Source organism: Ischnura elegans, chromosome 7 (genome assembly GCF_921293095.1).
Source record: "Ischnura elegans chromosome 7, ioIscEleg1.1, whole genome shotgun sequence".
In the NCBI taxonomy this organism is placed as follows: Eukaryota; Metazoa; Arthropoda; class Insecta; order Odonata; family Coenagrionidae; genus Ischnura; species Ischnura elegans.
Genome location: NC_060252.1, coordinates 15,236,399 through 15,249,892, shown reverse-complemented (window position 1 = coordinate 15,249,892; position 13,494 = coordinate 15,236,399). Strand labels below are relative to the sequence as shown.

General features: G+C 39.2%; 1 protein-coding gene across 1 annotated transcript in view; it reads right to left on the bottom strand.

Moving 5' to 3' along the window:
- The window catches only part of LOC124162403, a 56,806-nt gene extending 46,551 nt beyond the window's left edge, over positions 1 to 10,255 (bottom strand). The window contains exon 1 of the mRNA XM_046538925.1: positions 10,131 to 10,255. The gene's annotated coding sequence lies outside the window, so the exon portion shown is untranslated. The remainder of the gene's footprint in view (positions 1 to 10,130) is intronic.
- Between the last annotated feature and the right edge of the window lie 3,239 nt (positions 10,256 to 13,494).

Here is a 13,494-nt window from a genome sequence, read left to right as displayed (position 1 = left end):
CTTTTAAAACCACATCCTGTAAAAGAGCCCTGGCCCGGGGGAAGAGTGGACCGGATTGTGGTCCAATCCGGGCCTGGTAAAATAAAAAGCTTTTTCAAGTCAAGTGAATAAGTGCGAAGATATGTACACGCCAAAGGATGGAATTCACCGTAACAAATCATCTGACTTGATGTACGTGCGGGTTAGCCTTGGGTGAAGTGTTTGTGTCAAGAAATGTAATGAATAAATGAGCGTGGTTGATCCTTTCACGGAATCCAACTTCTTATCGCACTCATCTCTATTTAGACTGATTTTCGGAATACACGGCTTATTCTGCGACATTAAAGCCATCCTGGGGCGTGACTCGCTCGTTTACAGTCGGGTATTCAATTCTTCTGGCTACCTTTCCCCAGTCTCCTTGATGTATGTGCGTACGTAAGTATTTCCTATATCTTTTCCACTTCTCTCGAACTCCGCCAATTCGCGGCATGAGTCACCCACAAGCAAGGACGACTTGGATTTTACCCGCTCACATTTTCTTCCGACAGTGAAAACGGTTATTAGTCTTATTTGCCTTCATTCACAGCAGTTTCCGTAAATAAGTTATATATTGTATCCTTCTCTCGTTGCAGGCACGCGAATAAGTCTAATTACTAAATTTTTCGATTTTTAATAGTAAAAGTAAATCCGAATTGTGAATTCTGTGTAGCTTCATACTTCATTGTCAGGATCTTACGAGTGAAAGGTAAAGACCTAAATGGCATGTATCATCTTGGCCATTACAAGTAATGCCCCATTGGACACCTATCTTAAATTATCCTAGTATTTCTAAAAGGATGTTTTTGCGTGTTTTAGCTTCGTAGATAGGTTACCTTCATGAGTGGATGGCAAGTTTTGCCTTTGCATGAGTGTGGAAGCATATTTTATTAGTATGCGTAAAATTTTTATTACCGTGTGGTGTGCGTGTGGGAATCCTCTTGTATGCTGCACGCTGGTGATTGATCATCCCCTGCCAAACAGCCTAGAGGTTGCTCGCAGGGCATTGTGTAGATGTAGAAATGTCGGAAACTTCAGTTTAGGATTGTAACTTTTACCGTCCTTCATAGTTGTTGCCGTAAAACAGTTATATCTTGGAGGATTTTTAGTAAGTCTAATTACTACCCCTATGAAAAAATTGTATAAACCTTTTTCAAAATTTTATACAATCTTATACATTGCCATGGCAATCGTATAAATTGTATAAAATTTTGAAACAGGTTTATACAATTTTTTCATAGGGGTAGTTTCACAATCATTAAGAGACAAATTACCTATATCCGAACTGTGAACTATCTTTGGCTTCATATCTTTCTTAATGCATGTTTATACGGCTCATTAACCCTTACAAGATAATGTCTAAATGTGTGAACGAATGAATGAACACGAAAATGCACCGTTTAACCGCCCGACTTGTGCGAACGCGTGTACGGAAAATAGAACCTGTTCTAATTTGGTTAATGCATTCGTTCATGTTCCGTTCCGGTCCACAAAAATCATTCACGCAAACAGGCATTAACTCGTATCGTGTAAACAGGCCTCTTGACTCGTACAAGTCAAAGAGCAATATTACATGTTTAATTTCGGTCGTTATGACTCAGTGGCGTAACTAGGCATGTGATTTGGGGGGAGGGGTGATAGGATGGCCTGGGGTGGTGACCCCCATCCCAGGCAACAGGGGTTCCGAGAAAATTTTTGAAAAACGACATAACTGGAAATGCATTTTACATCGTTTTGGCGCTTAAAATTTTACTTTAAGGAGATGGAGTTATTGCATGTCAAAACTAGACAATAGTTTAATATAATTTTTTTATTTGTCTGAGGCTTTGGGGGGGGGGGGGGGATCTATCTCCTCATCCCCCATCATTACGCCACTGCTATGTCGAATAATGCATCTTGAAAGTGGGGAAATTCTTAAGCTAGTGTAATAAATTAAGTTTCATTCATGATTTCCCAGTCCTCGAGCATTCTGTAAAGGGTTATTTAGGCTGAGGGTCTTCTAATAACGTACTAAGTATTTATTTCTAAATGCCTTCTCTTCTCTCTTAAAATCTTAGGTATTTGGTTTCCACAAATTATGCATGAGTTGTAATTCAGTTATTCTGTAGTGTTGTATTCAATAGTTAGAGATTTATTGTAACATTTAACCTCAAATTATCATCCAACGTATAAAATCGTTTCAGGCTTGATTTGGTGGAAGTTTGCTATATCCATGATAAAAACACAAATGGTAATTTACACACTATTTAATTTTACACTTAACGACCGACCATAGTTTCAAAACTTTGTGTCACTTTCAAGGTCAAAATGACACAAAGTGTCGAAACTGAAAACCTTGAAAATGACACTAAGTGTTGAAACCATGGTCGGTCGTTGAATGTTAAATTAAATATTGTGAAAATTACCATTTGTGTTTTTATCATGGGGTTATTATCCAACGCTAATAGAAATAATACATTAATGTCCATAAAATGTTTTCTCAATTCTCAATTTCTCAAGTTTTGCATGGAAAATGATGGAGAGGAAGGCAGTGAGGGAAAGAAGGAGTCATAAGTTTGTTACAGAGAAAAATAATTGGACCTTAAGTCGATGTCCTTACGTGCTAATATCAATCTAATGCTTGAAGAAGGATTTGGTTCTTTCCCGGCGAATGCTGTTGATGAAATCTTCTCGGGAAATCAGCCGGGTGATGATGGCCATTGCTGCCAACGTTTCGATGGCCTTCTGTGGCCTCGAATGGCCTTTCGATGGCCTTCCTGAAGACGATGGCAGAGAAGGCCATCGAAACGTTGGCAGCAATGGCCATCATAACCCGGCTGATTTCCCGAGAAGATTTCATCAATCTAATGCTTATCAGTTCCTAGCGCAGGCATTAGGCAAAGTGTCGCTAGCAAATCCGCAAAAAAAATTTTTCTCGGAAGGCAGTGTTTTTTCCTCTTCCTTTAAAAATAACTTCCAGACGATGACACAATCGCGGAAGAGTTAATTAAATTTCGCTCACTAGCGTCGTCATGAGTTACGTAGTACTTCCGAGTGCATGGAACTTATGACGTGGGTACAAGCATACTTCCTGGATCCTTTATCTTCCCCCTCCGAATGTACTATAGACCATTAACAAAGCCTTTCATTTACATTCGTAAATTTTTCCCTATCCTAAGAATAAATGCAGTGGTATACAGGGTTTGTCCGGAAAGTAATAGGACTGATTTTCTTCCACCGCGACTGTTCTTCGGAGCGTGTTTGCACCGACTGAATTTGGTAGAGGGAGTTCCTAGCTAAAGAACGAGCGGCTGGTCAGTTGTCTGCGAGCACCTGGAGAGTCAGGACAGACGTTTTTGCACGTGTTTCTGTGAGTGGTGCAAGCCGAAAATGCAGCGTTCGTTACAGCAGAGGTACGCGATTGAATTCTGAGTGAACCTCGGTAAATATGCGACAGAGACGTTTGTTATAATCAAGTAGGCTTACCCAGATGTTGCTTTAGCAAGAAGTGGTGCGTTTCGGTGGCACTGGGCCTTTTTGCAGGGCCGGGAAGAGGTTGCTGATGAAGACGATGCTGGAAGACCTGTGACTTCGGCAAAAACCGACATTTTGACTCGTGTGCACAAAGTTTTGAACTCAGACCGTCGACTAAGCATTCGTTTAATTGCCCAGATGTTACATTTATCAAAATCTTTGGTTCATGACGTTGTGACGGAACATTTGAACATGCGCAAGATGGGTGCGCGAAGTTGGTCCCAAAAGTGCTCACTGACGACTAGAAATTGCGGCTCATATCGCCTTTCATGTGAACAGCTAATTAACCAATGCCGGCATCCCAACGCTTCCGCAGCCGCCCTACAGCCCAGATGTGGCCCCCAGACTTTTTTTTTGTTTCCTTGCCTGAAATGGCCGATGAAAGGCAAGAATTTTGAGACTACATAGGGGATCCAATCAGCATGCACCTCGGCTCTCGAGGCTATTTCGGAGAATGTCTTCTGTGACGCCTTCAATGCTTGGAAATCGCGCTGGCAGCGATGCATCGACGCAGAAGGAGCCTATTTTCAAACTCTATAAAGAATTGTAACGATTGACTCAATAATTTTTTTTTTAATCGACTCAGTCCTATTACTTTCCGGACAAACCCTGTATGCACTTAAAGATGATATTTATGGTGGTAAAAAATTGATGTGACTTAATGGCATTAGAACCTACATCTTACGATAGCCGGTCAATCAGCAATTGTCAATCTGCGTCCGGGATTGAAACGCAGTTAACGGGACATTCATTGATTATGCGAGGCGTTTGGGGGGGCGGGCCGATTCTCACCCAATCTCACGTGGGGGAGACGGATCCTGGCAAGTATCACGCAATTTTTTTCCACTAGAAATAGTGTAAAATTGCGATGTAAGTAACCTAATATTCTATATAAAATTGATGGCTTGAGGGGTGATTTTGTGAAATTGCTTCATTTTAAATGAAAAACTTAGTAAATATCACATGTGATTTTAACGACCAGTTCTGTCGCTGTGCGATATCGTCAGGTGACGTCAGGTGACCTGACGGTGTCACACAGCGACGAAATTGGTCGTTTTTAAAATCACATGTGAAATTTACTAAGTTTTTTTATTTAAATTCTAGTCTTAACAAATCTTAATTAAAATTATCAAACAAATTGTTTTTTTAAATAGTAAATCCAGTGCAATAAAGCATAGATTAATCGAACGTATAACGCTGAAAATACGCATTATGAATAATCTCACGTTAGATTAGAGGGAGGAGTCGAGCCAAATCGCACGATATCTCACTAAGGGCGGAGGCGGGGTCCGAAAATCTCCAAAATCAATTATTGGACGTGGGTGGAATACTTTTTAGGGCGAAAGTTTAACGGTTGGTGTGCTATGAACAAAGAATCACTCATGTTTTTTACTCTTCAATTTATTTTCCGCTGCAAGTCTGCGTATTCCGATTCGATCACATTGTGTGTGTTTTTTCTGCTTGCTTAATAACCTCCTAGTATTAAACCCCTTTTGAGGTCTGGCTTGTGGAGATGACCGTATATAAATTGCACTGGAATAAAATTCGTTCAAGATAGCTTCGAGACTTTAATTTCGAGTCTGTGATAGATAAAGTTTAATTATTTTATTTTAAGTGATTTTTTTCTTTAGAATCCTGCATTCAGATGCTTCAAGAGCGAATCATTTGCCAACTTGAATTTAGACATTCAGGCCAACCGTTCCTTAATTCTACAGTCGATAGTCGTAGGAACTTCACGTTTAGAGTATACGAGGCAAATTTCCTGAGTAAATCTTCTGAATCTTATTTTGAAATCGTAAATAGAACACAAGGCTCTTTAACAACCTTTCTCTACGTAATTGCGATTGTGAGCTAACCTTAGAGAGATCGCTGCCGTTGAGCCCAATTAAACGTCACCATAACTTATTCATAATAGCTGTGAAGATCAAATAATTAGTGATAGAATAGGCAAAAGTATTTTTATAGAACCGCACTTGCCGCAAATGGGTTCGTCTACGGTGTTAGGAATCATTGATTTAATCTTGGAGGATGAGCTGATTATCCATAAATATGTAGTAGTATAATAAAATATGAAGTACAAATGGTAATTTTCACGATTTAATATAAAACCCCACCACCGACCATGGTTTCGACATTCTATGTCATTTTAAAGGTCCTGAAAATGATATACAATGCCGAAACCAATGATTGGTAGTGGCTTTTTATATGAAAGTGTGGAAATTACCATTTGTGCGTTATAGTTTATCATTCATATATCGCATCTCCGCCAACTTCAAGCCCCTAACGATTTCATACCTAGAGATAAGGTTCATAAATAGTTCCGTGACCTGCCCGGTCGAAGATATCTTTTGATTTTTTAACTGCATAAGAAATTTAGCCCATCCTCCAGTACCAATGCTAAAATCCCCAGGTGATTCACAAGGGAAATTCTTATTCGCATGCTGCGAAGTAATATAATCGTTCGGTATGGAAATCTTCCATTTTACGAGAGGTACCAAGAAAGTGAGCTGGATTTCCCACCTCCCTATTTTCTGCTTAAATGTTTTTAGGAGCGATAGCTATCATTGACGGACTGTTATGAGTTTGGATTTACGCGGGTATTTCCTGTAGCTACGAACGATTTCTGAAAAAAAAATCATTTTTATACATTACTGCTTCAGAAAACTAAGTAGTTTGTTCGTGAACTTAAAAAAATGGTTCATGCCAAGAGAATTAGGGATGCTGTATAGGAGACAAATGGAAATAGCCTTCTGTTTATTAGTTACTATGAAACCAGTTACGAATATCTCACTTTATGAGGCTAGTCAGCGTACTTGTGCGGGTTTTTTTACGAACCGCATTTTGTTCGGGTAATTTTTTATTCGATGACGCAAAAGCATCGTAACCGGTTTCTTGTTAAAAATATAGCTGTGAATATTTAAAAGTGCTCTCATTTATTGCGCTGAAATTTCCGAGTCGCGTCGATTATCATCAAGTTTATCGCGATGGAAACTTCTTTGAATATTTTACAGTACGTACAACTCTCTTCGAAATCGACTCTTTGAAAGGTCAAAAACAAGTGGTTCCTACCGAATAGCAAATCGTCCCTTTAGAGTATTAGTAAGCTGAATGTATCTGATTTTTTAAATTGAAATTCCTGTCTGGGAAATCTATTTCGACCCTCACTTAGCTCTCAGGATGGGAAATCCCTGATGCATTAAAATTGACTCATGGTCGGGCGCTGGGACAGCTCATGACAGGGTTGCTACGAACTGCAGCATTCTGGATTAACATCGAAGATAAGAATTTGAAATTAAATCTGCCATTAAATCCTTATTAAATGATTGAGACACGGCTGTATACTTGCCAGAGCTTTCGTGGTAAATCGAAGAAACCTGGGGATTGGAAATGGTCCCTCCGCCCTGAGTGTTTGATATTGAAAAAAAAGCTTATTTCGGCGTGAAGTCTACCCCCACTTATCACAATCAACCTTCGAATTAAAAAATTTTGAGAGTGGACTGAAAGCCTATTATCATCCGATCAGATCACGTTCGCAGAATTGCAATTTTGTTTTATACTGCCCCGCCTGACAACTAAAACTCCGAAGATTAACCGAATCAATGGTAAATATTCTTGATAATTTTTCATAATGAAGAATTCTCTACCATGTTGGTGTTATGATCGTAAAAACCTTTGCTTTTGGCGTGAGTTCATCCTTCTGATCGACCTCTTCCCCTTGTTTTGGGTTTTTGAGTGGCTATTCTTGGTGCCTTACTTCAGTCAATGAACGCTATCCTACGCCCGTCATACTCTTATTCCATTGTGACTTTGTTTCTAAATGCATATCCGGCGGAGTAAGATGTTAAATGTAGGTTTTAGTCTTGTCCTTGGGAGTTGTACAATGTACATCCATCCATCGGCTGCTCTTATGGGCTATGGCGTCTTCCTTTTGGCCACTGGAGTTTTTACAAGCTGGTCAAGGTCTTTTTTACTGAGAGTGGAAATAACACCGGTTAATCATAAATTTTTAAGGATATGCAAGCATGACACATCTCATAACAAGGAGAATGCAATGGGTATGAATTGACGATAACGACTCTACGTACATATTAAAGCACCCTATTATTCCGTCTGCTTTTATTCAGCTCAATTCGTATTTAGCCCTTTATACCATAAAACCTCAATCACATTAAATTTTTCGTACATCGCATCGCAGAGGGAAGACGATTTTTCCCCACCAATTCTTTAGAGAATTTGTCTGCTATGGTAGTGCTTACTTTCATTTTTATGCGTCAGTTATGAACGTTCGGTCGAATCAAAAAATATTTTGCGTTTTGGTATCATAAAATTGCGTTAAACACAGAAAATATGTAATGTAATTTATACTAAAATAAATGGATAACAGCTGCTTCGCACGTGCTACGGATTCACCCGTTGGAAACTTTTGTCTCATTCGTAATGGAAAATACTGAATTTTTCCCACACCGATTGCAATTGACCATACCTTAGATACCGTGTATCATTGTTTGTTAATGACAATTGCATGGTCGGTGGACATAAATTTTTTGTGGAAAGCACTTTCTATTTTCACTGCATGTGAGGCACCAGTTGCAGCAAAAAATTTAGGAGCACTGTTGTAGAACACTGTAGAGCACTGTACATTGGAGAACTCATGCTTCTTCGGGGAGAGAATGCTTATGCTGTTTTCATCCAGAGCAATCGTAGACAAAAATCACTGCCACCCCAGAAAAAGTCCACTAATAATTCTGTTTAGGTTGCTTCTAGAATAGAGGCTCACCCGCTTGGTTCAGAGCGAAATAGGAAGTTAAGGATGATGTAAGGGTTGATGAAAAGCCTTCTAGCGGCATCATTCTGCCGATATTCCTTTGGACACCGCTTAGGATCCAGGATAAAAGATCGATTTAAGAATAATCGATTTAATGATAACTTTTCTTTACATAAAATTTGTATTTCTTTTTTTGTTGCCCCATTCATTTACAATGTTAGCTTTTAAGTTTGTCCTGATGTGTAATTCACAAATGAATCGAAAATAAAATGAAGCGCTTTTGTTACAGTGCCTTTAGGGATTTATCCGGCCATAGGTATAATTTATTTCGTTCAATATTTGCATACACGTTGAGAAATATTAAGAAAAACCCTATCAGGGTTAGGCTGCTATGCTTACCCTCCGCTGGTTATTTCGTCCTTGGAATTTTCCTGCCCCAAATGAAGGGACGTTTCTACCCTTGCTTATTAAGCGTTTTAGTGTAAGCGATTCAGCTCTCAGAAAGAGCGCCGAAAATCTTCACCGCTTGCGAATTAAATACAATGCTGGAGTATTGAGCTTTTTTTTAAATCGAGGGAAAGATTTTAACACTTTAACCTTCACTATCCAAGCGAAAGCCCTGAAGAAACCCCTGAAGATTATCTGTCATATAGTCTCCTATCAAATTAAAGCTCCGCCTACTTGGTAGAATGAAACACTATTCTCACTTTATTATGCGATTTTACAACCATCAACTCATGACTTAAAAATCGCTCTTGACAATGCTTCAGCTAAGATCTATCTCCGATGATCAATCGATCTATTTCCCCTTAGAATTCTAAATGTGCTATGTGCGTCACTATCAGTGTCTCGTTGTCATTAACCACTCTATATTAATTATATACTAGAGGCTGCTTCGTATCTGAATTCTACTTTAAAATGGCAAACTAGCCGTGGAGTTAGTCAGCATTTAAACAAATCAGTCATTCTGTCATTCAGTGTTTCAACCCAAGGGGTGGCTTCGATAGGTCGGAGTTTAAGCATCCCCCGACTTAGCCAAAAATGTGTGGACTCCACACAATTAGAGTCAGTGTTTTCCCTGGAGCTCTTCGCACTGAGGGATGTTTTTGTTTTAGGGTGTTCAAAGGCTTCACCCAGATTCAAACTCAAGACAGTGTCGATTTTTTAGCCTTGCTCCCTGTCTTCTACACTCCCTAAATAAAGACTGAAAAGGTTGAAATCATGCATCATAAAGATGCTGATTGTTTGCAGCATTCACGAAGCCCTTTTTAAATCACTCATAATATGGAAAATATTCCCTTCGCGCTGTCAATTTGAGCAAAACAGGCACGGGTACCGAAGGGAAAATCAGGCAGGCCGCGGGTACGCACTGGCTCACCGAGCATTTTTTCCGCTGGACAGATCGTTTTTTGTGTTGTTTTCGTTGACGTTTTACATAATTAAAGCTAACTCTATCACCTTGAAATTTTCCCATCATATGCCTTGTCAATATTAATTTGAATTTCAATAATGAAAATTTTGCTTCAGCATTTTCTCTGATAAAAATTTTACCTTTGAGGAACTGCTCACGTAAAATTTTCATGTTTAAGATGCCGAACAACACTGACAAGGGCTCACTCGAGGAAAATTGAAAATTTCAAGGCTATAGAGTAAGCCTAAAAGAGTTATTAGGTCAGGAACTCAAGACTTGTCGAGCGGGAGTCATGCCTTCTCTAAAAGACCTGTTTCTCCAACGGTACCGATTAAAACACACTATCGCCGAAATCCCTCTCTGCAAATCAGTCACTTGCGCATTACGGAGGGTAGGGCCAGTTGTATGCGATGCACTGGGGCTCACCTGTAGTGTGTGCAGTCCGCTCCTCGTGGTTGTCGGTGCGGGCGATGTTCCTTCGGTGGGTCGTGGTCTCGCGGTGCTGGGATCACTGTCGGTGTGTTGCCGACTGCGTTTCCCTTGTCCCTCCTGATGCGGATGTTGAAGTAGGCGGGGTCGTAGAAGCGGGGGAGGGGAAGGGTGAGGTATGACCGCTGCGAGTAGTTTCCGCGGTCCGCGGGCTGGTGGCGCCTGCTATCGGGATGAGTGCGCCTCTGTCGCTCGCAGAAACGAGTAACTGTTTGTGGATGAAATGGTGGGGCGGGAAGTACAAACACTCTTGAGAGTGTTCTCTCACAACGAGAGTAAGAAGTGGCATAATTTCCATCCAGGTTTCGGCACTCTATTCCATTTTCAAGGCGTTTAAATTATTTTTTTTGTTGTAAATTCGTAAGAAGTAAATTATTAGACATTTTGTAAGTAATTGATTTTGTAACAGGAGTAATTTATTTGACTTTCACTTTAGCGAAGAAATTTTTTTCTAGAAGTGAAAAAGTGAGAGTGCTCCGCTCTGCATCGTATCCATATTTGTGCAAGTTAATTGTAAAGTTGTTATCTGACGGATAAACAAAAAATCTGCTGCCCCGAGTTTCCCCTCGGAGTTGAAAAAATCATGCAAAAATGTCTCATGACTACCGCCACTACGGCTCTGAGTGCCAAGCGAACGTTCTCATCGACTATAAATTCCAGCACTTTCTTTCCCATAAATATTTTCATTTTGTTCTGGTCCACTCTTACGGCATCATGACACATAATCAACAAATTTGCAGACTTAGTCAAGCTAGAAAATAGTGGCCGATAACTGCAAGAATGGCTTGTAGTCTGATACGTAATTGCATAATAGGTATACAATAAAGCTGAAAAACAGTGGTTGATTAGAAATATGGGTTTGTAAAGTCTGGCAAAGAGACTTTGCTAAGTTTTTCAAGAAGCGCGATCGGGTTGTAGTAGTTTCCACAATAGAGTATCACAGCAGCACCTGACGACAAATTTTACTAATCAGCGGCATAAACCTTTAGAGCAAATAAAAGGCGATGATGAGATCAGAGTTCATCGTCAATCGAACGTTGTCATAGAAAATTTTTATTAAGTGCGCGATTTTGTACCTTTATCGTCAGAAAATGCGTAGACATTGGCTTTTTTGAAGTAAAAACTTAATTGTGCTATTACAAGAGAAGTCAAGAGCGGAAGCTTTCAAAATGTGGTGCTGCCGTTGAATGATGAAGGTAAAATGGCTCGACTTAGTAAGTAATGAGGAAGTTCTAAGCAGAGTGGGATAAAAGAGAAGTCACGTTAGAACGTTAAGGGACAACTTAAAAAAAACCTTATGCAGAAAACCTTATGCAAAACTTAGTTGGCCACATTATGAGGCATTATGGCCTGGTGAATACAATCGAAGGGGGACAGGTGGAAAGAAAGATGGGCAAGGGACGGCCCCGAATGAGAACGAATGCAAGGATGTAAAAGAAAAGAGATACGATAAAAAATAAATAAAAAAGAATATAACATGTATGAAAAGGCTAGCGGATAGGAGAGCGGAATGGAGAGCTGCGTCAAACCTAGGACTGTTGATATATTATGACGGTGGCGATTTCTATAATTCACATGACTTTTCTGTCGGCTGGTTCTGTGGTCTCATTTACTTTGAGATTTACCGCGTGATTCGAAAATTATGGTACAAAGCAATTGGCATAAATAAATGTTATATTTAAGTAAACCATATCAAAGAATTTGTATTACGGTACTGCATGTCTGACCAACAAAAAGCACGCATCTAAATATTCCTTTCGCCATTGCCGAGGTGGTGAGGGAGTAGGCTGATGAAGAACCTTTTCTTGAGAATAAATTGGGGATTGCTGAAGAAAATCATATCTTTTGAGTAAAATTGATTGCTTCAGGAGTAACTAGGTGGAACTTTTCAACTGTCATGATAGAATTATTAATCTTTGTAATTTCCTTTGAAATTATATTTTAAACTCGCAAAACAACCTTTTCGTCATCTTCCTCTACTGTGGTATGGTTCGAAAAGTTCTGTAGAGTTGATTTGGTATTCATAGGATGCATGAAAGGGCACTCTAAATGCGTTGATTTCAGCTTCCGATTATTTTTTCAATATTAGGCAAAAGGTGAAAAGGCTTGAATTCAATTTTTCGGAAGACATTAGCACGGCATAGCATGTCTATTCTGCGTGGTTATCAAAAAGGTTGTAAATATCATTATAATATATTGATATTGAAAACCTCCTTGGTGGAAATACAATCATTCAGGCTAAATATCTAATCGGTAGCTGTCATGAAATTAAGAATATGACTGTCATCTGTCATGGTTCAGTTGGTAATTTTTTTAGTGTCAAACTTAGGAGTATATGTGTACTAATTCACACGCAGGGAGTCAAAAACTTTTTTGTGCGCGTTCAAATAACTACCGTACCTCAGAAATTGTGGAAAAAAATAGCTAACTTTTAGGAAATACATTATTGGTGGAGATTTCAATGACTGCTCGTTGTATTGAAACACCAACGCACTTTAATTCAGTAGTGAGTTCTCTCGTAAACTGATCAATCACTGAAATATCTGTCAGCATTTAAATTTATTTCTGTATTACTGGACCTAAGTTACTTTATGTCTCGATTTCTAAGATTGTAATCTAAAAGTGATCGTTATGGTCGTTAAGAAAAGTTACGCAGTGAAAGTTATGTTTGACCGTTCATCCTTATTCCAGCGAACTCGGCTATTTCTTTCGGTAATCACTTTTGTTCGCGCGAGTTTTCTATCCTTAATAATTTCCTTACTTCATACTTCCTTATATATATGCCAAAATCTCATAGTTAGGGATTGATTCAATCGCCTAAGGCACGAGTTCATATTTTTATTGCATTCTTGGCCACGGTATCTCTCCAGAAGCATTTATTATGTCGGGAAAAGGCTATTTTATCATAGTTAACAAATTGAATTAAAATTATGATAAATAAGGTAAATAACATAAATAAGCCGTTGGCAAACACTCAGGTAAATTAAGGGATAGATAGGCATTCTGGAAAAACAAGAGAATGAGTGATTTAGGCATGCCAAAAACACCATATTGAAAATATTCCTGTGACTAAATGAATTGCTGGTAGAAGAAAGAATTGTTCTGATACCGTAATTATTTCTCTTCTTGCCCTGTTGAATTTTCCTTTGTATGATTACTCCTCTTCCATATATGAGTCAAGGCCTCCTGGTTCTCTTTCTCTAGGGCTCGTATAACTCTAAAGACTTACTTCATCCATACAATTCGAGGGGACCCTAACCTTAGCTTGTCAACATAAAACCTTGGGAGCTTTAAATTGAGG